Below are 27261 nucleotides of genomic sequence, written 5' to 3'. Positions count from 1 at the left end.
CATATCGGTAGCCTGAGGTAAATCAATACAGAGCTTGTTGCTTTGGATCCAAATCAGTGACTGCAACATGCACTTCTTCAAATGAAGCAGAAACGAGATATCAATTGGTAGTAAACGCCGCAAATCCTCCAATCTTGAGTACAAATGTGCTCGAAGATCATTCAGACTACTGAAGTTAGTCGCACTTCTGCCATACACTGTAACCACAAGCACCCAATTTTCACATTTTATTGTTAGATTTGCAAACGCAGTGGTATCTTTATGATGCTTCACTGCATCGTCATCCATATTCAGGTTTGCTTTCAGTATTCTGGTGACTGCTGTGAGAAAGGGGAGAGTAGCCAGATATCGATCCCTGGTATTTCCATTCGTTGTCGCACCAACCATACCAGAAACTCCTCGATGATCTTTGATGTCCAGATTCACGGTCGACTCTGAAGCCAGATCGCATGCAATGCTGCAAAACGGCATGGTTGTTTTCCTAACAACAAAGTTGTCACTTACAAAGTCTCTGTGAAATTCTGGCTTTTTTTCAGGCAGGCGTAGCATTTATTCTAGGTAGTTAAGCGCAACTGTGGCGTATTTATGGTTTCCAGATGCAAAGAAAATCGGAATCATCTCTTTTGTGGCGTTTATGTGTGATCACTAGTCCGCAGCTCTTTCAGCATAAAGATAGTCTGTTCCTGTACGGATAAGATCTAATAGTTGATCTAGAGTCTATGATTCCTTATGGTAGATCTGGACTCGTCGTACTTCGAGAAAAGCGGAGCAGTGCTGTCGAACGCATCTCCTATCTATTTACATGTTTCAGAACTAGTTGTACCAACATGGTGTACCTCATGCAAGACAGCTGACACCCCCTAAAATCGTTGTTACCGGAATCCTTACCTTTAGCTTGATCAGATAAATATCCTAAGTCCTTTCCTTTTATGTTGTAGTTTTCAGTACTTTAGAAAATATTTCGAGTAAAACGCCACTATTCAGAAAATTTTCTTTTTTTGGGAGGGGGAATTTTCTTGTTCAAACGCTTATATATTCTTCCAGTTTTAAGTCTCGACTTTGTTCTTATTAAAACGTGTAAAGGACATTCTGGTTGGTTCGAATGATGTGCAGTTTGATTCATTTTCATTTTTTTACAGCTAAGAAAAATTAGAAAAAACTTCGTCATTGTAGACTAATTTCTGAAACCTATACCGCTATTTAGAAAGAATAAATAGTTGCTCAAGAATTAATAATTTTTGAAAAAGAGACACAAAGTTTGACTCTTAATTACGAGCAAAATTCAAATAAAGCATAAAAAAATATACTTATGTATGCAAAAATTTCGGAAACACAGAACAAACTAAGAAAAAGTATAATAAAAAACCTTTCTTTCAAAATTATATAGGAGTTAATTAAACAAATAAAGGTTTCGTGGAAAAACTAAGACCACCAGGCGAAAGAACTTATTCTTAGGATTCAGAATATGTCAAGTTTATAAAGTTTTTAGTTTATTTTACCATGTAAAGAAAATCAAGAGAGGTATGACGTCGCTATAGGCCAAATTTGACTTTATAGGCTAAAATAACCATTTTCTACACGCGTGCGACCTTGTGCACCTCGATATTCGTTTTAAACGCCCCCGATTACCCTAGAATGCACCATCGAACCAACTGCAGCTGATGTGAGCCACCCCTTCCCTTTTTTTGATAGCGATCCTTGGATCACTGACTACCAACACATTCATAATCTGTCGAAAAATGTTCCTTACAGTATATGCATCCATGGTCAATATGCTTGTAAAAATTATAATTGAGCAACGATGATGGTCAGTACGACTAGTTTTGCCTTCCATGATGATTATCGTCCAGCATGTTTGCTACAGTTTCATTTAGAGGGATTCTACCTCCTTCTCCTGGGGAAACGTTTTGCAAAGGGGAAAGTCATGATATGAGTATAACAATGGTCGCCCCTTCTATTGAATTCCTTTCAGAAGAAACTCTTTCAGTATTCCGTAAAAAGTGCTGAAGCTAGCTTGGAGCTTATTTTCTAAATCCGTTCAGAGGGAAAAGAATGATCTCTTGAACGATTTCTACGCCTTACTACGCCGCGTCAATTCCACCCAAAAAAAGAAGAAAAGAAGACAAAGGTAGACTTTTGGAAAATAAACAACTGAAGATTTGAAACTTTGGTGGCTTTGGAGTAATATTAAAGTACTTCGTGAGTGGCTTTAAGTTTTTATTTCATAAAAATAGGGTAGCCATTTAACAAGATTACACCTAGAAGACATTATAATAACAAAAGACGAGAGTAGGCCTATGAGTTGATCCCACAATCCACACTAGCTTGAAAGGGCCTATAATAGTTAATACCATCATAATTGTGGCCCAGCCCTCCTAAAGGGACCAGTATCCCCTAAAAATATATTCTACCTTACTTTCACTGCTGCAACAATGAAGTCATCTCTGTTAAACAGGCAAATTAGGCTAGGCTTTTTGGTAAAGGTATAGCTAGAATATGATGAATCAAAAAAGAAAAAGGGCAACACTATAGGGTTAGGTAAACTTTCTGATTAACTCACTAATAATGAGCTAGCTAAGAAATAGATAGCCTATAGGCCTACCTTTAGAATGAGAATTCCCTCCTGAATCCAAATATAGGCTAGGCTAACATTCATTTGCATTAGAAATAAATTTTGGTAAATTTGCAGTTTACACCATAATTTAGCTAGAATGAAAGTGAATACATCATTTGATGTTTTTTCTTATGCTCTTTCATGTTTCAAAAATAATTTATTTGGTTGAATTCCATGTTGAGCCCTTGATTGGACCCCAAAATGGGTATAAGCCTAGGAGATCAGCCACACATTAGAAACATGTCAAGAAATCAGTTCTTACTTCATTATATGCAAAATAATCATGGTTAACACAGTTTACAGGTCATAATCTTTATCTTCACTTCTTTCCTTGTTTTTCTGAGAAATTCACAAATTTCTTAGAACCTAGGCTGTATATTAACAGAGTATATATCCCCCACCCCTCTAATGTACAAATATATACCCAGAATGAGATAAATTTTCAGTTGGCTTTATAATTTAGCTAGGATGTAAGTGAAATGTCATTTGATGCCTTTTTTATGCTCATTCATTATTCAATAATTGTTTCTGGGGCTTATTACATCATCAAAGCTAGGAATAGGGTGGTAAGGACGCTTGATACATTTGTTTAAGTCCCCTGGATCTAGACAAATTCGGATTTTTCCGTCTGGTTTCTTTACAAGGACAATCGAATTCACCCAGTCTGTCGGTTTTTGTACCTTCTCTATGATGCCAATATTTTCTAATCTGTCTAGTTCTTCTTTTAGCTTCGGCTGAAGGGCATACGGAACTCTTTTTGGTGGCTGGACTGTCGGAACAGATCCTTCCTTCAGGTAAATGTGACATTTTCCGGGCAACCTCCCAATACCTTGGAAGACATCATCATATTCCTCGAGGATCTGTTGTACTTCCGGTCTGGTTGAAACCGTGGCTGGGTCTTCAGTCATGCTACATGACATGCTAAGCACAAACTTGATTAAGTTCATCTGTTTGCTTGTTTGTCTACTAAGGATTGGTCCTTTGTGGGTTTCAACAACATGAAACACATGAACCTGCGGTTCTCGGTCCTTGTACTGAATCACAATCTGTGCAATTCCAAGTACTTCAAGGCTGCATCCACTGTAGCTTGTCAGGATATCTTTGTTGGGAAGCAAGGTAGGTCTTGGTTTTAGGGATCTAAATTCACTTGCTGGGAGAACGTTTGCATCAGCCCCTGTATCAATTTTGAAGGTTATTTCTTGTCGGTATTCAGGTAGGTTAACTTTAATCATCGGCTTTTGGACTGAATCGGTTCTGCTGTCAACAGACTCTATGAAGTATTCATTGTTTCCTTCATTCTCAGCTGGCAGGGCATCTATTTCGTTGACAGACCTGCTTTTGCAAACCTTGGCAGAATGATTTGGCTTCCGACACTTGGAACAGATCTTCCCTTTTGCGGGGCATTTGTGTTCACGGGAGTACTGGTTCCCACAGAAGTAACAGTTTGGCGTCATTGTCTCTGGCAACACTTTTTGTTTGCGTATGGCTTCCACTTCTTGCTTTACAGCACTAGTACTTTGTTTATTTCTCATCTGTGCATGGGTCTCCACAACTGTTTCAATTGCACGGCTAATATCAATAGCTTTTGCTAGTGTAAGCATTCCACCTTCACTCAATAGTCTTTCTCTTATCCGGTCACTCTGTACTCGAAACACCAGTCTGTCTCTCACCATTTCATCTGAACTATCTCCAAAACTACAATTGAGGGCCAGTAACTTCAGAGATGTCACATATGATTCAATTGTCTCTCCTTCTTTCTGATTTCGTTTGTGGAAAACGAATCGGGAAAATATGGGATTGGAACTGGGTTCAACATGCTCACTGAATTTTCTCAGATATACATCCACTTTATTTTTGTCTACTTCTGGAATCTGGAATGTGTTGAAAGTATCTCGTCCTTTTTCTCCAACCCATATCAACAAGTAGGAGCACTTCACAGTGTCGGCTTTTCCGGACAAGGGTCCTGTGAACATCAGTTCAGCATGCTGGCAAAATCGCTTCCACGAGGCTTTGAGATTGGCTGACGACCAATCAATTGTTGGATAGGGTGTGCTGTCCATTCTGACACCATGTAACGTTTTCTATCTTCAGAGTCAAGAGTCGAATTCAATTATTTAATGGAGACCCAACACCTATAAATAAAGTGCATAAGCATAAGCAAACAACACAAAAGCAAAGCAAGCAAAGCAATTAAATCAATATGTTTCAGGGGGGTTTGGGGTAGGGGATTACTTGGGAGGATGTTTTCATGAAAAGGGACATTTCTATGAAGGGGGCATCAGATTTCCAAGCATAATTTAAAAACAATCAGAAATTAAATAAAAAAAACAAGTTTTTTCAACTGAAAGTGAAGAGCAGCATTAAAACTTAAAAGGAGAAAAATTATTATGTATATGAGGGCGTTTGCCTCCTTGGCAATACCTTGCTCTTTATGCTAAACTTTTTTTTAGTACTTTCAAAAGAGCTATCTATTCTAATTAAACAACCTTTGTTTCAAGGGTCATTCTTAAAGAATTGGGACAAAATTTGAACTTTAGCAAAAAGAGCAAGGTATTGACTAGGGGACAAACCCCCTCATATACATAATAATTTCTGTTTGTTTTAAGTTTTAATGTTGCTCCTTTCTTTCAGTTGAAAAAATTTATTTTTTTTTAAATTTAATTTCTGATTGTTTTCTAAATAATGCTTGGAAATCTGGGCTTGGAATTCAAGCAGAAAAGGATCTTGCTTTACTCTTAGCAAAGCTAAACATTGACTCACAGTCAAATGAAAACTAAAGCAACAAAGCAGCACATCCCAATACTTCAGTGGAATGTAAGATCACTTTCAGAAAATAAGTTAAATGAACTAATATATTTTATGAATACAAATTTCATTGATATTGCTTGCCTTCAGGAAACCCACTTGAGCAAAAACCAACAAACAAAGTTTCAGGATATACTTTCCTGAGAAAGGATAGGTCATAGAGAGAAAAGTTGGTGGTGTAGCTTTAGTAATAAAAAATAATATCAAATTTTTTGGGATTAATTTTCCAGATTTTTTTAATGATGTTGATACTGCTGGAATAAATGTATGGCTGAATAACACCAAAACTTACATAATAAGCTTCTATAATCCAAATGGAAAACTACAGATGCTGTGGACTTCTTCAGTTATCTAAATATTTCTAATATGCTAAAAAATATAATTAATTGTAGATATTTTAATGCCCACAGTCTTTTGATTTCAGATAATGCTGAATTAGCAATTGCTACCCCTTTAAATCTAAAATTTGACCCCAAAAGTGGTAAATTTTCCACAATTGCCCTACAAACTGTCAACAAATATTTTGAATAAAATTTATATTAAGAAAAATGATAACCTTTGCACCAACCACTTTGCCATAGTCTCTTCAATAAATGAACCTGCTAATATTCAGCCTCACACCCCCAAACATATCAACTTTAAAGCAAATGGGACTATGTTCAAGAATAAGCTTAATGATGAAATTCTAAGCCAAACCCAGGTTGAGCCAGTCATACATAAACTCCATAAGCTACAACAGTGGGAAAAAACATCTCCATACCCTCTCCAGTATGAGGTACTATATAATAACACCCATTAAGACAATGAAAAGTCAAAATTTTTTGCACCTTTTTTCTCCAATAAGCTAACATCAAATAATGACAGCTATACCACCCCAATTTCCATAAATTCCGTATAACAGCCTTGCCCAGGCTCAGAGCATATAACCTCCATTCACAATTCATGGACTGAAAGTTACAATACATCACATTAAGGCTAAGGCTACGAGTAGCTATGATAAGAGTCACCCTATGTGGATAGAAAAATCTCACCCCCTCTTATAAACAGGAACTCCTAAATTGCTATAATTATGCTTGGGCTACATCCACATTCCCCAATGTTCAGAAATGCTTCTCCCTCCTACCAATCTTAAATAAAAATAAACTCAAGTATGACACTATATCTTACAGGTCTCTAATGATTACTCCTGTACTGGGAAAAATAATGGAGCAAATGATAATCAATCAACTCCTTTGGTTTGTTGTTGTCATACTCAAACTAGTTTCAGGAATCACCATTCCTCACAGATGCTCTTATTTTGTTAACAAATGCTTTAAATGAGTCTCTATCTAAAAATAATGTCCTAGTTGTTGCATTCCTAGAATTTGAAGGGCATATGACAATGTGAACCACCAGATCCTTTTAGTCAAACCTGCAAGTCTTGGATTACTCCTAGTATCCTTAATAAAATTTTTGATTAAAAATGGATGTTTTGCTGTTTGTGTAGGTTCAGCTTCCTTTCCCAAAACTACAATAACCAAAGGTCTTCCACTAGATGCAGTCCTGAGCTGCCTCCTCTTCTCCCCATTTCTGGTACATGAGCCTCCCACACACCAATGTACAATATGCTGATGATCTGGTATCATGGACAACTGGCAATACCTTTCAGATTGCAAATTCGAAGTTGCAAAAGTCACTATTCCAATTTGAAAAATTCACTCAAGAATCTGATTTACCCCTTCCACCTATCAAACAGTTTGTGGTAATAAACTGTAAGTAAAGAGCAACCCAGCTCGATAGTAACCAAAACTCTAAACAAAACGGAACATTGATACCAATAGATACATCAAAAGAATCAGATTTTTATGCTGATTTCAAAATATAAGTTTGATCAAGTTGAGTTTTACTTATCATAAGTTACGTCCCTGAGAAAATTTGCCTTATTTTTGAAAAAAGAAGGAAACATCCCCTAAAAGTCAAAAACCCTAAATGAAAATCACACCACCAGATTCAGCTTGTCAGAGAACCCTACTTAATAAGTTTCAAGCTCCTATCTGCAAAAATGTGGAATTTTGTATTTTTTTTTGTCAGAAGAAAGATCATGGATGCACGTTTATTTTTTTTATTTTTTTTTTTATTTCCCCAGGGGTGATTGTATCGACCCAGTAGTCCATATCGTAAGAGGGCTCATTTGAACGGAAATTAAAAGTTCTAGTGGCCTTTTTAAGTGACCAAAAAAATTGGAGGGCAACCTGGCCCCCTCCCATGCTCGTTTTTTTCCCAAAGTCACCCAATCAAAATTTTAAGGTAGCCATTTTGTTCAGCATACTCGAAAATCTAGTAAATATGTCTTTGAGGATGACTTAATCCCCCACAGTTCCCAGGGGAAGGGTTGCAGGTTATGAACTTTGCCCATTGTTTGCATATATTATTGGTTATTGGGAAGTATACAGATGTTTTCAGAAGGATTTTTTTCTAGTGGGGGGGGTTGGATGAGAGGGTTACGTGGGAGAATCTTTCCATGGAGGATGTTTCCTTGGGGTAAGGGACATTTCCATGAAGATTTCCCAGCAATGTTTAAAAAACGATCAGAAATTAAATTAACTGGATTACAGAATTTCTGAAAGTAAGAAGTAACATTAATACTTAAAACGGAGAGAAATTATTACATATATGAGGAGGTTTGCCCCCAAGTCAATACCTCGCCCTTTACGCTATAGTTTTTTTTAGCACTTTCAAAAGAGCTGTCTATTCTAATTAAACAGCCTTTATGATTCTGGGGTTTGTGATTCAAACAAAATTTGAACTTTAGCGTTGTTACGTAAGTTAATTCGTAAATTACCTCAGAACAAAATTTCAAGAAAGCTATTTGGCCAAAAAAAGTAAAATTAATATGCAAATTTTGTTTTAATTCTTCATGTACAGTGAGCCAAAATAAAAGCTGCATTAACTCAAAAACGTTCAGAAATCAAATAAAAAAAACAAGTTTTTTTTACTGAAAGTAAGGAGCAACATTTAAACTTAAAACAAACAGAAATTATTCTGTATACAAAAGGGGCTGTCCCCTCCTCAACACCTTGCTCTTTCCACTCAAGTTTTTTATTGTTTTAAAAATAAAGCTGTGAGACAGAGTCAAACTTAGTGTAAAGAGCGAGGTGTTGAAGAGGGGACAGCCCCTTTCATATACGGAATAATTTCTGTTCTTTTTAAATTTTAATGTCACTCCTTACTTTCAGTTAAAAAAAACTTGTTTTTTTTTTACCAATTAAGTCAAGAATCATCCAATTCCACCAAAAGTGCACAAATGTTAATGCAAAGCTAATGCTAAATGGCATAATCATTCCATAGGATAATCAAATGAATTACCTAGGCCTTATGCTTGACCAAAAACTAAATTTCCACCTCCACATCACAAATACAATAAAAAAAAAATGCTATAGAAAAATCAGAATAATAAAAGACTGGAGTTGTAATGAGAAAACTGCTTCAATTTTATAAATTGTATGTAAGACCACAAATTGATTATGGGCTCATTGTTTATGGTGCTTGTGCAAAGACCCAGATGCAAAAATTGAAACAACACAGAATGATATAATCTGCCTCATATTTGGTCTTAGGAAACCAACAAATACTATATTTCTGCTTACCAAGAGTGGATTATCAACAATAAATGACAGACAAAGATTTCTTCTAGTAAATTATCTGACAAAAATTGAAGCCAATAGCTCACATACCCAGCATAACTGGTTAAGAAATCCATCCATGTATAGAGGCATTGTGAAACAAATTTGCCAGTACCCAGAAGAAATTTCCAGTGCCAGCAAAGTCTGTTGCACCCCCCCCCCCCCCCCATGGAGTTAGTCAGTCCCTATAATAAACTCTAAATTCACAAAGCAGACTAAAGAACTTAACCCCATTGCTTTCATCCAGAAAAAAATATGCTGAATTTAATACATTTACATATAAAAACCATTTCCCAATTTTTGTTAATTTATTATGAATGAATGAATGAAGAAGGTGAAAAAGGGAGCTTTTCTCCTATCCCTTAATATTGCAATGAGTGAGAGAATGTATGATAATGTGTTTATAAAGTCTGCAGAGTTAAATGCCATAATCATGACATTAGAGCACATTATGAATAATCAACCCCTAATTTCTAATTTACAAAATATTATATCTTTTTCTGACTCTTTGTCAAGTTTAGAGCTGCTGTACTCAGCTCTTCAGTATAAGCTGGATATAGACACATTATATTGTCTTGGTACTGTTGAAACTCTTGCTTCATGGGGCATAAGAACACATCTTCAATATGTTCCGAGCCACTCAGGTATAAATGGTAATCATCAGGCTGATGATATTGCAAAAAATACTCTAAATATTGACCAGCCAAGTGGGAGACCAATTCCCATTAGAGACATATTTTACTGGAGATTATCAGAGATAATACTAAATAACAATAAACCAAATTTATCTCCCTTCCCTAATAAGCACCTCTCTAATATATATATATATATATATATATATATATATATATATATATATATATATATATATATATATATACATATATATACATATATATATATATACATATATATATATATACATATATATATATATATATATATATACATATATATATATATATATATATATATATATATATATATATATATATATATATATATATATATATATATATATATATATATATATATATAATATATATGTAACAGTTTTCTAATTCAAGTGACTCAATTCCCTCATCCCCTCTTCACAGATATTGCAATACAAAAAATGAAAACATTGACCATTGCTTATTTGAATGTAATATGCTGACGTCTGCACAGTATACCCTGCAATATAAATTGTTACAGTACTTCAAACACCACAAAATCTCACTATCAGCCAAGAGACTAGCTGACCATATCTGTAGGCTACACAGAGCTCAGAACTCAAAGTATATCCTCTGATACTTCAACTCCTAGAGTCAAAAGATTTGCTGCAAGATATCTAATCAGATTCAAGATAAATAAAGAGCAACAACCACTTGTATTAGTTCATTTTAACTCACAGAGTAAGTCAAAAGGAAAAGGGGTGAATAGTCTTGACTGAAAAGTCCACGTTTGCTGAAACAGAAGAAGAAAAGCACAATCCTGATTTTTATTATATGAACATGGAAATGTGCCATCTTTAAAACAATCATTCAATATCTTTATATATGTGGGCAAAATAAACTTTACAATCCTCAATGACATAAGACCAGAACCAGTGCCACCATTTCTCATTTCATTACAAATATCAGTTACTTCCTGGTTGCTTGTTTGCTTAAATAAGCAACTAGTATCAATCAGGAGACGCAAACATTATTCATAAGTACCGTACCGTTGTTTCTAACTTTCCTGTTTGATGTTTGTGCATTAGTACCAATTTTGGAAAAAGAATTAGCTTTTCTGTAAGAAAATGGCTAATTAAAGGATTTCATTTTATTTAAATCAACATTTCCATGCATTTTTTATTTCTAGATTTAATCCAAATTTGATAACTAAATGTAAAAAATAAGGTAAAAAATATGTTGAATTAAAACATACTTTTTAATTGAACACATCCAAAGAAAAAGCTATATGAATTAAACATCACTAATCTTCACTAAATATCAGAATTGCATGAAATCAATAATTTGAATTAAGACACTTTTTAATTGAACACATATTAGATCAACATCAACATTCCCTTTGCAACAAGCATAGCTAACAAATGCAGATAAGCAGGCTCTAGCATTTAATTTAAAAACCCATGACACAACCTGCAAATTAGCACACATAAGCAAAAGCAAAGCAAGCAATTAAATAGCAAACTAAAGCAATAATTTCAAGCTAGAATGTTACATCTCCCCTTTTCTCAGTGAAAATTCATTTATTGTGCACTTCACTCTAGGGGGTAACTTCATCAAAGATTTATTCTTGTTGGTGGTTTGATTTGTCTTTCACTCCTGGTTTTAGGGAGACCTGAGGATCCAGAGTCACCAGCTTCCCTAGACTCTGGGATCTCTGGCTGAGTGGAGTCAAAGGTGGTTGGTTTACTGTTTGCAGTACTTTCTATCTGGTCAGTTGGCAGGAGACTAGAAGGTGATCCGAGGTCAATTGGTTTGGTAGCTCGGATTTTGGAATCAGCTTGAATATTGGGTTCCAGTTTGTCAGGATTTCCCGGCTTAGCTTTAATGTGTTTTTGATTACACCAGTACTGTCTGTTACTCAGCGTTTCTACAATGTACAAGTGGGGACAAAAGTCTTTCTTCACAACAACTGCTGGCTACCACATCCCATTCTCCATTCTTACTCTGACTGCCCAACCAGTTCTCAATGGAGTTTGAGTCTTGGCATGAGCATTGTAATAGTGTTCCTGCCTTTCTCTCTCTTCCATCCTTGAGGTTAGAAATTCAGATCTGGGGATGACTTGGGGAGTGAGGTGGTCTACTGTACAAGGGATGGTAGATCTGGTGTTTCTGCTCATCTGCATTGTGCTGGAGATACAAACCCATTGACAGGTGTGTCCCAGTATTCAAGCAACGCCATCTGTAGATCAGTCTTTGCAAGCTGTGATTTCTTGATCATACCTTTTGCAATTGATACAGCTTTTTCAGCCAACCCGTTAGACTGGGGATGGTTTGGACTACACGTGCTGTGATGGATATCCCATTCTTTCAGAAAGGTCTTGAAACTGCCTGAGGTAAACTGGCTTCCATTATCTGAGCTAAGGACACATGGGATACCAAAGTCTGAGAAGTGCTGTTTGAGTCATTCAATGATCTGTTCAGTGTAGGCATTGGTGCCTAATTTGTCGATCTCGAAGTGGCGACTGTAGTAGTCAATTGTGACCAGAAACTACTTACCCAACAGGTAGAACAAATCAATACCCAAGTGTTCCCATGGGTATGGGGGTATCTGATGCTGAAAGAGCAGGTCCTTAGCACTCATTTTCTGATAGGTGAAACAAGCATTGCATTTCTGGATGTATAGCTTGATGGATTGACTTAACCCAGGCTAGTAGATAACAGGTCAGCCTCTCTGTTTAGTTTTTTCTATGTCCAGGTGTGATGCATGGATGCTCTTCAGAATTTTATTCCGCATGCTTCTTGGAACGACCAGATGATTATTCTTAAAAACAATTCCATCAATGATGGCCAGATCATGTCTGACCTGCCAAAAATTGGTAATGTCAGCTGGTTTTAGGCTTCTTGTTTCTGGCCAATCCTCTTGTATGATCCTCTGAAGAGCTTTAAGTTGTTTGTCTTTGGCTGTTTCATCCTTCAGTTCTCTGATCCTCTCACAACTGACTGGAAGGAGCATCATGACTGAATGGACATAGCAATCAATCTCTTTTTCTGAGGGAGTCGTCTTGTGATGGAATGTGAAGCCTTGAGAGGGCGTCTGGGACGGGAATATCCTTGCCAGGTCTGTAGGCTACAGAATAATTATAGGGCTGTATCTGCAGCAGCGTTCTCAAGAGCCTGGCTGAGGACTTAATGATTGGGTGGTCTGTGTTTCAAGTGGCTCATGGTTGGTTACTATGTTGAAGTGTTGACCATACAAATACTGGTGGTAATGATGGCATCCAAAAACAATTGCATACAGTTCTTTTTCTATTTGGGAATAGTTCTGTTCAGTGTCTGTTAGTGATCTTGATGCATATGACACAACACTTTTTCTTAAGCAGAATTGCACCAAGCCCAGATTTTGATGCATCTGCTTGCAGCTCAATGTTACTGCAAGCCAGATCAAAGAAAGCTACTCTTCTTCAGATGGACTCTTTTAGTTGCTGAAGGACCTGCGTGTGGTTAGGGGTCCAAATGAACACCTTTTGCTTCAATAACAATCTCAACGGCTCGTTTGGGTTGACAGGTTTGGAATGTACCAGGACAGGTAGTTTAGTATTCCAAGAAAGGTCTGCAGCTGTGTCCGTGATTTTTGCTAAGGCATTTCATGGATAGCCTTGACCTTATTTGGACCCGGGTGGGTGCCCTCACCAGATAAGGCGTGGCCAAAATAAGGGGTGAATGTTACTTTCAGGATGCACGTTTTCTTGTTCATTTTCACTCCCTTCTTTTTAGGTCTCTGCAGCATCGTTTGAAGATTGACGTTGTGTTCCTCTTCTGATTTGCCTGAGATGATCATGCCATCACTTATGACAGAAAAATGAGCCAGTCCTGCAAAAACCTCTTCCCTATGTCACTGAAATTCATCTTAAGCTGATACAAGGCCAAGTGGTATTCACTTGAACTTGTATTGCCCAAAGGGAGCATCGAAGGTCGTGAACTCAGATGACTCGTTGTCCAGACATAAACACCAATAACCATGCCGAGCATCAAGTTTCGAGAAGTGTTTTGCACCCTGGTGTTTCTGGATTGCTTTATCAAATGTCAGCATTGGGTGATGAGGCCTCTTGATTGCCTTGTTCAGGTCATGGGGATCAAACTATGAGGCTCCCATCTGCCTTTTCTACAACAACTACAGAGTTACCTCAGTTGGTTGGGTGGGTGACTTTTCCAATCATGCCTAGACTCTCCATCCAATAAGCTCTTGCTTGAATTTCGTCTATTGTGCAAGGGGAATCCGTCTTGCAGGCTGCACTGATGGTTCAGCTCCTTCTTGAAGGACTATTTTGTAAGTCCCTTTGGTTTTGCCCACTCCTTCAAACAACTCAGAAAATTCATCGAAGGCTTGTATATGCTGGATTACTCGGAAGGCTGAGGATTAGTTTGATAAGGTTCAGCTGCTGGCTTGCAGCATAGCTCAGTATCAGAGCTGGAGCAGACTGCACAACAAAGATTTCATGCAAGCTTTGTCTACAATCCTTGTAGGCACATTTCAATCTGGAACTGTCAATTACTGGGATTTTTCGACCACAGAAACTAGCTAGGACATGATTAGTTGGGGAAATTTTCGGCTGTGATTTCAGCTTGTTAATGAAGTGCTTTGGAATTATATTTGCTTGTGCCCCAGTGTCAATCTTGAATTGGACACTAATCTGTCCATTGATTCTTATGCTTTCATATGGCTGATCATGTCCATTGGCTGCTGAGATTTCATGAATAAAGAGCTCATCATCTGTAGTCTGATGTGTAGATTCAATAACATTGACACTTTTCTTTGCACTTTAGCATTCTCTAGCAAAATGATTTTTTTGCCACATTTACTACAGGCTTTCCCCCTAGCAGGGCAGTTGTGACTCACTGAATATTCACCACCACAAGAATAGCAATCAGATTTAGATGCTTTCTCAATGTGTGAGTTTGGGTTTTTCTTAATTGCATCAACTTCTTGTTTGATTACTGGGTTGTTCATGCTGCCATTGGCAGACATTGTTCTCAGTTGGGTCTGGGTTTCAGTTTATGTTCTGGCGATTTCGATAGCTTCAGCTATTGTCAGCTCTGATCCTTACTGAAGAAGTTTTACCCTGATCCTCTGATTGTTCGTTCCATATATGAGTCTTTTACATACCGTTTCGTCCTTGGTATCAGCTGCATAGGAACATTCAGACACAAGAATCTTGAATTCGGTAACATATTGTTCAATGGTCTCGCCATCTTTTTGATCATGCTTATGGAACACATGCTGATAGAAGATAGGGTTTGCTTTTGGTCTGAAGTAGCCACCAAATTTCTGGAGGTACACATCAATCTTTTGTTTTCTGCATCAGCTAATGTCCAGGTGCTGAATATGTCATGCCCCTTTTCTCCCAGCCAGATTAACGGGTATGCACACTGCACTTTCTCCAACTTTCCACTGAGAGGACCATAAAACATAAGCTGTGTGTCGCTCTTGAATCTGATCCATGCTTCTCTAGGTTTGTCTGATTCCCAATTCAACTCTGGATAATGAATGGTGGCATCCTTGTTCGTCTATTCTGACACCGTGCAAGAAGCTTCGCCAACAAATGCAGATAAGCAGGCTCATGCATTTAATCCAAAAACCCAGGATACAACCTGCAAATTAGCACACATAAGCAAAAGCAAAGCAAGCAATTAAATAGCAAACTAAAGCAATAATTTCAAGCTAGAATGTTACACCTTGCCTATATTGACCATTTGATAAGGTTAAACTTATGATAAAATTGCATTGCTTTGAGGGTAACGTAAAGTTTTTGAAGTAAAGTTTATGATAAAATAAATTATGTTTTGTGTGAAGGCTGAGATCTGGATAGCATGGGCAGTGGATTTTGTTAATGAACCTTCAATGTGTTTTTTGGCTATGGTTTATTTCTTGATGCTGGTCTGAATAAGCCTGACCAAGTTGTTCTTTTCCATTGAAATTAATGACATTTAAACAGTGCATATGATTGTTTGTCTGATCTTTGGTTGTCTGGTTACATGAGCAGAAGAAAATTGATCTCTATTCTTTTGTTTTTGTAATTACCTCTGCAGTTGCCGCTTTGGACTCGTACCTGGTATATTTCGAGTACATATAGTACATATAGTCTATTTTCATATTTTTTGTGTGTATATGGCTCTTGGGCTTTTTGAAATATACGATCTATCTATCTATCTATAGTGTTTTTGATATTTCTTCAAAAATGGGCGAGCTTGTGGACAGGTTCCGTAAGCGTCGAGAAAATATTATCGATTTTCCACTCAATTGTATAGCTTAATTGTGTTGCTTAAGTAGCTGAGATGTTATTTGTTTTTTGTGAGTTTTTTCTTGTTTATTGTTTCCATTTTTCTTTTATTATTCTGCATTTTTGTACTCCTCTAGGTGTATTTCATATTTGTAAAGAGGGTTGAAATAAATTATTCTTATTTAATTTATCCATTGACATCTTAAAGAATAGACAAATTTACTAGTGATTACATTGTTGTTGCAAGTTAATGACCCTTGATTTACCCCCTTCCTGAATTGGTCATAATTATATCCCAGTGCTGTAGCCAGTGCTTTAAAGAGGTGAAAGAACCTGCTATTTGTGTTTATGGACCTTCTGTTTTATGAAGAAGAAGAAGACTACAATTGATTTTTTGTTCTGATTTTGAAAAGCATAATTTGTTCTGATTTTTTGTTCTGATTTTGAAAAGCATAATGAAAAGCATAGATAACCAGTGAAAACCTCAGCAGCAACTCTATAAGAAAATTAAAAATAAATTTTCTTGTGAATTATTATCGCTTCTAATCAGCAGTTATACCAAACGATTCCTGCTCAACTCATCCTCAGGGCTATAATGTGGTGTTCTCCTCCCCATAGTAGAGTGCAGACGGTTTGATATCATTCTATTTTCTCTTCTTGTTTTAGTTTTATTTTTTTTTGTTTAAAGCTTTTTCCAATAGGCAATATTTAGAAGTCCTCCAAAAATAAATGTCCCCCCAGAGCCCAAATCAAATTCCAGTGAAAGTGCCATAGCGAAAGATACCCATCTTGGCTGGTCAAGCACACTTTCTCAAAGTTCAAATGATAGCTCCAATTCGGAGAATAGGACAAAGATAAGTGTAGGTGCTAATGTAACCATAAATGATGATAATGGGTTTCAAGAAGTCCTCTCTAGAAGCTCTAAAAAAGGGAAAAAAATCTCCCCAATCAAAAGTATTTCCCCTCTCCCTGCCCAACATCCTCCCTCCAAAAACTTAGAAATTTACCTTAAAATTACTCCTACTACCCCCTTCGAAATAAAAATGATCACTGCAATAAGAGTTGCAATTTTTAAATTGCTAAAATCAATGTTCTCTCTTAATATTAACCGTGATGGATCTCTGCTAATAGCTGTAGAAGATCAGAAATCAGCAGATACAATAATTAACCTAAAATCCCTTCCGAATACCCCAATTATTGCATCTAATTGGAACCCAATACAATCACCAACAAAAATAGTAGTTTATAATGTTCCCCCAGAGATATCCACTCAGGAGTTACAAGAAGGGCTCTCAGATAGGGCTGGAAACACAATCCCAGTTGAGGATGTTACCCAACTTGGCAAACCTAACTCTAATGGCCTAAAAACTAGTAGATCCTTTTTATTCACACTGAAGGAAAAAATTAATATCCCAGAAAAATTATTCCTATTTGGGCAAGTCAAACCACACAAGGAATACAAACCTAAGCCTATCCAGTGCCAGAAGTGTCTCAAACTGGGACACACGACAAACAAATGCAATGAAATTCTCTAAGAGTGTAGTAATTGTAAAGCTGTCCATCCTAAAGAGTTGACAACTTGCAACAAAACTCAGCCTACATGCATCAATTGCAAAGGCCCACATGAATCTACAAATAAATCATTATGCCCTGCATACAAGAAAAGAGCTCTAGCACTCCAAATAGCAACAGGGAAGGCCATCCCATACCCCTTTGCAGCAATGGAAGCAAATGCTGCCCAACAATACCAAATAAAGCCAGTAATAAAACCAACCAAAACCCCCAAGTCAAACGCCCCCAATGTATCAAGCACCCCATATAAAACACCATCTTCTAAGCCCCCTAGCTCAAATCCGTATCAGAAGAAATCACCAAGCCAACAAGACTCCTTGTCCGGTGAGATGAGGTCCGCCTGGCCCCCCCCTCCCAAGAAGAAACAAACCAGAAACACTACCAGGACTTAACCCCATAACCAACAAACAGGATGCACAACCAAAAATGCAATCCCCAAATATATGCTTATTTATTCTGAACTGTAATGCAGTTCAGGCCATGAACATACATCAACTACAGAAAACAAAAATTATTGCAGAATTGGCAAAAATCTACATCCCTTATGATTTGATCATTAAATCAAAAAAAGATCTTGATTTAATCATAATACATCTGATCATTTATACACAGCCATATAAAAAATAAATCAACAACACACCATATATCAATACTCCAGTGGAATGTAAGATCACTCACTAAAAATAAGCTAAATGAACTATAATCTTTTATGAATAATAATTACATCAACATTGCTTGTCTCCAGGCAACTCATTTAACCCAAAATCAACAAGGTAAGTCTCTGGAATTTATTATCCTCAGAAAGGATAGATCTTCAGAGAGAAAAGGAGGTGGGGTAGCTTTATTAGTGAAAAATAATATAAAATTTTGTGGCATCAATTTTCCAGATTTTACAAATGATGTGGACGCAATTGGTATCAGTGTTTGGCTGAATAATTAAAAAACCTACATAATAAGCTTTTATAACCCTAATGGCCAAACTACAGATGCCAAGGATTTCTTTAATTATATAAATAATTCTAATATGTTAAAAAATATTATTATTTGTGGAGATTTCAATGCCCACAGCCTTTTGTGGGGGAATAAACCAGCAAATAAAGCTGGTAAATTCATTGAGCATATGACTTCAAATAATAATGAATTAGCTGTTGCTACCCCTCCAAACCTGAATACGTATTTCAACCGCAAAAGTGGCAGATTCTCCACAATTGACCTACAAATTGTGTCATTAAATTTGTTGAATAAAATTTACATTAATAAAATTGATAGTCTATGTACTGACCACTTTGCTATAGTTTGCTCCCTAAATGAACCTGCTGAAACTTTATCTCATACCTCCAAATATATCAACACTAAAGCAAATTGGTCTATGTTCCAAAATAAGCTAAATGATGAAATCACAAGTTTCACCCAAATTTCATGCATTTCTAATACAACAGTTGACACACATGCTGAAGCCTTGACATCTTTACTAATAAATACAGCTAATCATGCTATCCCCAGGACAACACCTACGAAAACTTTCCCTAAACAAATTCCTAAAGCATGGTGGACAAATGAGTGCCTAAATAAATGGAGAATAAAAAAGGCAGCTAGGACAGAATTCATAAGAAAACCATCACCTACTACATATTTAAAAAAATTACAAGCAGAATCTAATCTTAAAAGGACTATAATAGATGCTAAATATAAATACTGGAATAATTTTGCAAATAATCTCTCCAGAGAAACACATGAGCCAATTATACACAAAGTTATAAGCCACATCTGTGGGAAAAAGACTTCCCCCAACCCACTCCTGTATGAGCTTATACATAATAATACCCATTATGACAATGATAATGAAAAGCTAACCTATTTGCAACTCTTTTTGTTAATAACCAAAGCAAACCATCTCCAGTCCATAGGAACTCAAGCTACCAACCACATCCAGCATCTAAGTAGATCACTAATCCGTTCTCAATCCAGGAAATTAATAAAGTAATACATCACGTCAGGACCAAAACTAGCAGCAGCTCTAACAATATACACCCTACAAGAATAAAGAATCTCACACCTTCATAAAAACAAGAAATGCTAAATTGTTATAATCACGCTTTGGCAGCTTCTATGTTCCCCTATATATGGAATATGTTCGTCCCTCCTACCAATCCTAAAGAAAAATAAACTCAAAGATAACCCTGAGTCTTATAGGCCCATAATGATTACTCCTGTGCTGGGGAAAATAATGGAGAAAATTATCTATCACAGACTCCTCTGGTTTGTTGGGAAAAATAATATGACCCCTCACACTCAAACTGGATTCAGGAAACACCACTCCTCAACAGATGCTTTCATTTTGCTAAAAAATGCAATAAATGAATCTTTCTCAAAAAATAATGTCCTAGTTGCAGCTTTTCTAGATTTTGAAGGGGCATATGACAATGTGAACCACCAAATCCTTGTAAAAAAACTTGCAAACCTTGGAGTACCCCCTAAGCTAGTATCATTTATTAAATCCTTCATAGAAGTGCGAAGTTTCATTGTTTGTGTTGGTTCAGCTTCTTCACCCCAAAAGACAATAACCAAAGGCCTACCTCAGGGAGCAGTCCTCAGTTGCCTCCTATTTGCCCTATATCTCTGGGACATGAACCTACCCCACACGAATCTACAATATGCTGATGATCTTGTGCTATGGTCATCTGGCAACACCTTTCAGATAGCACAGTCAAATCTGCAAAAATCACTTTTCCAGTTTGAAAAATTTTCTCAACATTCAGATTTACCCATTGCACCCACTAAATTAAAAATAATCCAATTTCACCGGAAGCGAAACCATGTTAACGCAAAAATAACTCTAAATAAATCAACTATTCCAGAAGATAATCTTATTAATTACCTAGGTCTCATGCTTGACCAAAAACTTAATTTCCACATCCACATTTCAAACACAATAAAAAATGTTATAGAACAACAAGTATACTAAAAAGACTTGTTTCCACACCTTGGTGCTGAAAGGCGAACATCTTGCTCCAGTTTTATGAATCACATACAAGACCCCATATTGACTATTGGCTCATCGTATATGGTGCGTGTAAAAAGACACATATGCAAAAAATTGAAACAATACAAAATGATATAATACGTCTCATATTTGGTCTTAGGAAACCCACAAGCACCAAGTTTCTGCTGATGGAGAGTGGATTAACAACAATAAGGGAGATACGTAGCTTTCTCTTGACAAAACATCTTACAAAATTTGAATCAAATAGCTCACACACACTACATAATTGGTTAAGAAATCCAGCTATGTATTGAGGCATTGCAGATGAGTATGCCAATATTCAGAAGAAGTTCCCCATACCAGCAAAGTCTATTGCAACTACTTTCCCCCGATCCCCCCCATGGAATTGGTCAAGTCCCATAATAAATAATGACTTAATAAATAATAATAATATGACCATAATAAATAATAAATAATGATTATAAAAAAAATTGAATTGATAATATGAATAAGAAGTGTCCAGAAGTGCAAGAAAATTAAAGAAACCTTGCCCAGGACCAGGTCTACATAGGTTTTTTTTTTTCTTTTTGTAGTATAGCCTAAAAATATATAAAAATATATATATATATATATATATATATATATATATATATATATATATATATATATATATATATATATATATATATATATATATATATATATATATATATATATATATATATATATATATATATATATATATATATATATATATATATATATATATATATATATACATATATATAGGCTATACTACAAAAAAGAAAAAAAAAACCTATGTAGACCTGGTCCTGGGCAAGGTTTCTTTAATTTTCTTGCACTTCTGGACACTTCTTATTCATATTATCAATTCAATTTTTTTATAATCCCCCCCCCCACCAATTTTGTTTGTGATTCGGCCACCCCTGAAAAGTTCCTATGTATGTGCCTGGTAAGGAGTACACCAAAAGGGATCTGAAAAAATTACCATACGAAATTACTAGAAAAAAAAAACACCTTCATATTTTTTTCTGTATGTAAAAAGAATTTTGTACTTTGTATACATCTAAGGAAATCAAGGAAAAAATTGATACAAATTGTTTTAGGGGAACAGGGACAAAGGTCCTGGACTGTTGCCCAAACAAAATAATTTTTTGTTTTGTTTAGAAAGTGGGAAAAAAGATTCTACAACGGAAATTAATGACAAACAAATAGCATAGGGGTTTTGAGCCATATTCATGTAAATTTCTGCTCGTTTTGAGTTTGACTCGGTTATTTATTCTAATTTCTGTTCGTTTTGGGTTTCATTTATTAGTTTTTTATAATTAATCAGGAGAAAAAAACGAGTTCTGAACAGGTGGAATTTGTAGCACTCTTTGAAACAGCACTCACCATCACAAATTCATCAAAAATGGGCGTTTTCGATTTTTCAAAGACAAATATTTGGCAGTTCGTTAGACTTTATTAATGCAACTTTGTAAAAAAAAAAAATTATAAAAATCTTACTTAAAAAAAATTAAAATAAAAGATGTAATCAATTTTACCTAACACCCAGATTTTTTATGAGATAATTTATCAAAGCTTTACTTCTATCTGATATTCCACAAATCCAAATAATAAAAATGATTGTGAGAAAGCTGTGGATGCTAGAAAAAAGTCATATTTTTGAATCAAGCATTCAAACATACAATGAAAAAACCACCAAAGCATTTCGGTCTTATTTATTTATTTCCTAAAACACGAATTATCTGAAAAGCACAAACACTAAGTAACTAACATAGAGTAATAAAACTAAAATAACTGCCCATAAAACTAAAGTATATTTTTCCTGTGGAAACTTATATATATAAGTTATACTTATAAGTATACATATATATATATATATATATATATATATATATATATATATATATGAAACTTTATAAGGAAACTTATATTTATATATATATATATATATATATATATATATATATATATATATATATATATATATATATATATATATATATATATATATATATATATATATATATATATATATATATATATATATATATATATATATATATATATATATATATATATATAAATATAAGTTTTCTTATAAAGTTTCATATATATATATATATATATATATATATATATATATATATATATATATATATATATATATGTATACTTATAAGTTTAACTTATATATATAAGTTTCCACAGGAAAAATATACTTTAGTTTTATGGGCAGTTATTTTAGTTTTATTACTCTATGTTAGTTACTTAGTGTTTGTGCTTTTCAGATAATTCGTGTTTTAGGGAAATAAATAAATAAGACCGAAATGCTTTGGTGGTTTTTTCATTGTATGTTTGAATGCTTGATTCAAAAATATGACTTTTTTCTAGCATCCACAGCTTTCTCACAATCATTTTTATTATTTGGATTTGTGGAATATCAGATAGAAGTAAAGCTTTGATAAATTATCTCATAAAAAATCTGGGTGTTAGGTAAAATTGATTACATCTTTTATTTTAATTTTTTTTAAGTAAGATTTTTATAATTTTTTTTTTTTACAAAGTTGCATTAATAAAGTCTAACGAACTGCCAAATATTTGTCTTTGAAAAATCGAAAACGCCCATTTTTGATGAATTTGTGATGGTGAGTGCTGTTTCAAAGAGTGCTACAAATTCCACCTGTTCAGAACTCGTTTTTTTCTCCTGATTAATTATAAAAAACTAATAAATGAAACCCAAAACGAACAGAAATTAGAATAAATAACCGAGTCAAACTCAAAACGAGCAGAAATTTACATGAATATGGCTCAAAACCCCTATGCCTTCCTTAGGCCAGAACATAATTTGCACTTTACTGATTTGTAGTTTTTACTTTTATAACTTTAATAAATCAAATAATATTAACATTTTGATTAATAAATATCAGTATATGCATATTCAACTCACAATGCACATTCATTTGTATTTATTTCAGTAAAGTGCAAATTATGTCTTTCCAGGAAAAAACAAAATAATAGTTTAAACCTTTTCGTTTTTTTAAGACTTTATAGTTTGGCCTGCTATTTGTATGTTGGAAAAAAATTTTCAGCAATTTTTAACAAAATGCACCCTTTTAAAAATCTGGACACAAAAAGTAGTGTTTAATTTAGTTTCATACCTCCTCTAGTTGACCTCAAATGGAAAACTTGATACCATTCGCAAAAAAATCTATTTACTTTCTTTGATAGCTTGGATACATTTAGCTATTTTGATTTGGTTAGATTTTAAGAGCAGAAGTAGCTCCAAAAGTTTGAACATAATACTCTCAGTCGTTCTTAGGATACTGCTGAGATGCCTTATTGGGAATTAGCATTAACGCAGTGTATTTTAATTTAATCTTAAGGCAACATTTAGTTTTTAAACATAATGGGCAAATGGGAGGGTGGGTGTGGGGAGGGGACTAGTTGGCCTCCAATCACTTTGGACTATTAAAAAGGGCATCAGCCCTTTCTGTTTTCAGTCGAATGAGCCCTTTTCTTAGTTCCTACGACAACTTTTACTATAAAAATGTCAAGCCTTCCAATCACTTTCGACTATTAAAAGGGGCCTGGTTCTGGCCTTGGGAAGGCATACGGGGTTTTGAGCCCAGCTTATGTTAATTTCTGCTCGATTTGTGTTTACTCGGTTATTTATTGTAATTTCTGTTCGTTTTGGGTTTCATTTATTTATCGATGCTGATTTGTGGTAGTTTCATGCTTGGTAGAAAATTTGATTTTATTTTTGCTCATTTTTTGTTAAATGAACTTCTTTATTTTTCTTTGAAAAACTTATTTTGTGGAAGAAGTTTCTTTTACTTAATTTCTGTTCGTTTTATATTGGCATAGTCTTTTCAGGGAAAAAGAAAATAATACTTTAAATCTTTCCGTTTTTAAGACTTTATAGTTTGGCCTGCTATTTGTATGCTGGAGAAACTCCTTCAGCAATTCTTCACAACATGCACCCTTTTAAAAATCTGGACACAAATAGTAGAGGTTAATTTAGTTCCATACCTCTTCTAGTTGAACTGAAATAGAAAACTTGATACCATTCGCAAAACAGACCTAATTTCCAGAACTTTCAATTACGTTGAAAAAAAATGGCTATCTCAAAATTTGACTAGATGTGTTTGTGAAATGGTGGGCGTGAGAGGGGGGTTACTTGCCCTCCAATTACTTTCAACTATTAAGAAGGGCACTATCCCTTTCTATTTTCAACCGAATGAGGCCTTTTCGAAGTTTCTACGACAACTCTTTCGATACGAAGGGCCCGGGTCTAAACAAAAAAATAATACATTGTACCCACATCGCTCTTTACTATAAAAATGTCAAGCCTTCCAATCACTTTTGACTATTAAAAAGTGCAGCAGCCCTTTCAATTTTCAATCTAATGATCCCTTTTTGAGTTTCTACGTCGACACTTTCTATAAACACCTTATATGCCCCCAGGGCATTAATTATAACCCTTGCCCCGAGGGCTGTGAGGGGGTTATCGTCCTCAAAGACCTAATTTTCAGAACTTTTAAACAAAATGGCTATCTCAAACTTTTTATTGGATGTGTTTGGGGAAATGGTGGTCGTGAGAAGGGCGTTAGTTGCTCTCCAATCACTTTCAACTATTAAAAAAGGCACTAGCCCTTTCAATTTCCAGTCAAATGAGCCCTTTGGAAGTTTCTACGACAGCGCTTTCAATAAAAACCTTATGTGCTCCAAGGGCATAACTTACAACCCTTGCCCTGTGGACTGGGGGGGGGGGGGTGTCATCCTCAAAGACCTAATTTCACGAACGTTCAACTATTTTGAACAAAATGGATATCTCAAAATTTTGATTGGATGTGTTTGGGGAAATGGTGAGCGTGAGAAGGGCATTAGTTGCTCTCCAATCACTTTCAACTATTAAAAAGGGCACTAGGCCTTTCAATTTCCAATCGAATGAGCCCTTTTCGAAGTTTCTACGACAACGCTTTCTATAAGAACCTTATATGCCCCCAGGGCATAACTGACAATCCTTGCCCTGAGGACCGTGAGGGGGTTGTCATACTCAAAGACCTAATTTCCAGAACTTTTAACTACGTTGTACAAAATGGCTATCACAAAATTTTGATTGGATGTATTTAGGGAAATGGTGGGCGTGAGAGGGGGGGGGGGGGTAGTTGCCCTTCAATCACTTTCGACTATTAAAAAGGGCTCTAGCTCTTTCAATTTCCAACTGAATGAGCCCTTTTTGAAGTTTCTACGACAGCACTTTCTATAAAAACCTTATTTGCCCCTAGGGCAAAACTTACAACCCTTGTCCTGAGGGCGGTGGGGGAGCTACTTTTTAACTACTTCGAACAAAATGGCTATCTCAAATTTTTTAATGGATGTGTTTGGGGTTGTGAGAGGGGTGTTAGTGATCCTGCAATCACTTTCGACCGCTAAAAAGGGCACAAGCCCTTCTAATTTCAATCGAAATAGACCTTTCTGAAATTTCTGAAACATCGCTATTTATAAAAACCTTAATTCCCCCGAGGGAAAAGCTTACAAACATTGTCCCAAAGACTCCGACAACGTTATCACCATCCAGGGTTAAGTGTATGCAACTTGTAACAACTTTGAACGAAATGGATATTTTACAATTTTGATTGGATGTGTTTGGGAAAAATGTCGGCGTGAGAGGGGGGGTAGTTGCCCTCCAATCCCTTTTAACTATTAAAAAAGGCACTAGCCCTTTGATTTTCCGATCGAATGCGCCCTTTTTTTAAGTTTCTACGACAAAGCCTTCAATAAAAATCTTATATACCCCCAGGGCATAACTTACAACCCTTACCCTGAGGGCTGTGGCGGGAGTGTCATTGTCAAAGATATAATTTCCGGACCTTTCAACTACTTTGAACAAAATGGTTATCTAAAAATTATGAAAATTATGTCTGGACAAATGCTGGGCGTGGAAGGGGTGTTAGTTGCCTTCCAATCACTTTTGACTATTAAAAAGAGCATTAGCTGTTTCAATTTCCAATTAAATGAGCCCTTTTTGAAGTTTCTACCACAACGCTTTCTATAAAAACCGTATATGCCCCCAGGGCATAACTAACAACCCTTGCCCTGAGGGCTATGGGGGGGGGGGTGTCATCCTCTCTAAAATATGCTAAAAATACAATTTCCAGAACTTTCAAATACGTTGGACAAAATGGCTATTTCAAAATTTTGATTGGATGTGTTTGGGGAAATGGTGGTTATGGAAGAGTTTTTAGTTGCATTTCAATCGATTTCGACTATTAAAAAGGGCACTAGCCATTCCAATTTTCAATCGAATGAGCCTTTTTCGAAGTTCCTACGACAACTCCTTTGATACGAAGTGCCCTGGTATGGGAAAAAAAATAATTCGATACGAAGTCACCAAAAGTGTTTGGGGGACTGGTGGGCATGAGAGGGGGGTTAGTTGCCTTCCAATTACTTTCAACTTTTAAAAAGGGCACTACCCCTTGGATTTCCAGTCGAATGTGACGTTTCTCAAGTTTTTACGACTACGCTTTCTATAAAAACCTTATATGGGCCCTGGGCATAACTTACAACCCTTGCTCTGAGGACTGTAGAGGGAGTGTCTAACTCAAAGATATAATTTCTGGACCTTTCAACTGCGTTGAACATAATGGATATATCAAAATTTTGC

The 27261-nt window shown here is 35.6% G+C and overlaps 1 protein-coding gene across 1 annotated transcript in view; it reads left to right on the top strand.

Moving 5' to 3' along the window:
• Window positions 1-2062: 2062 nt before the first annotated feature.
• Window positions 2063-27261, top strand: part of Gbeta13F (guanine nucleotide-binding protein subunit beta-1) — a 124071-nt gene continuing 98872 nt past the window's right edge. Inside the window, exon 1 of the mRNA XM_089093661.1 lies at window positions 2063-2199. The gene's annotated coding sequence lies outside the window, so the exon portion shown is untranslated. The remainder of the gene's footprint in view (window positions 2200-27261) is intronic.

The sequence above is a fragment of the Artemia sp. Qi Xiang Cuo genome, chromosome 8 (genome assembly GCF_049724085.1).
Source record: "Artemia sp. Qi Xiang Cuo chromosome 8, ASM4972408v1, whole genome shotgun sequence".
Taxonomy (NCBI): domain Eukaryota; kingdom Metazoa; phylum Arthropoda; class Branchiopoda; order Anostraca; family Artemiidae; genus Artemia; species Artemia sp. Qi Xiang Cuo.
Note: the sequence above shows the minus strand (reverse complement) of the source record. Positions and strands in the feature narration are given on the sequence as shown.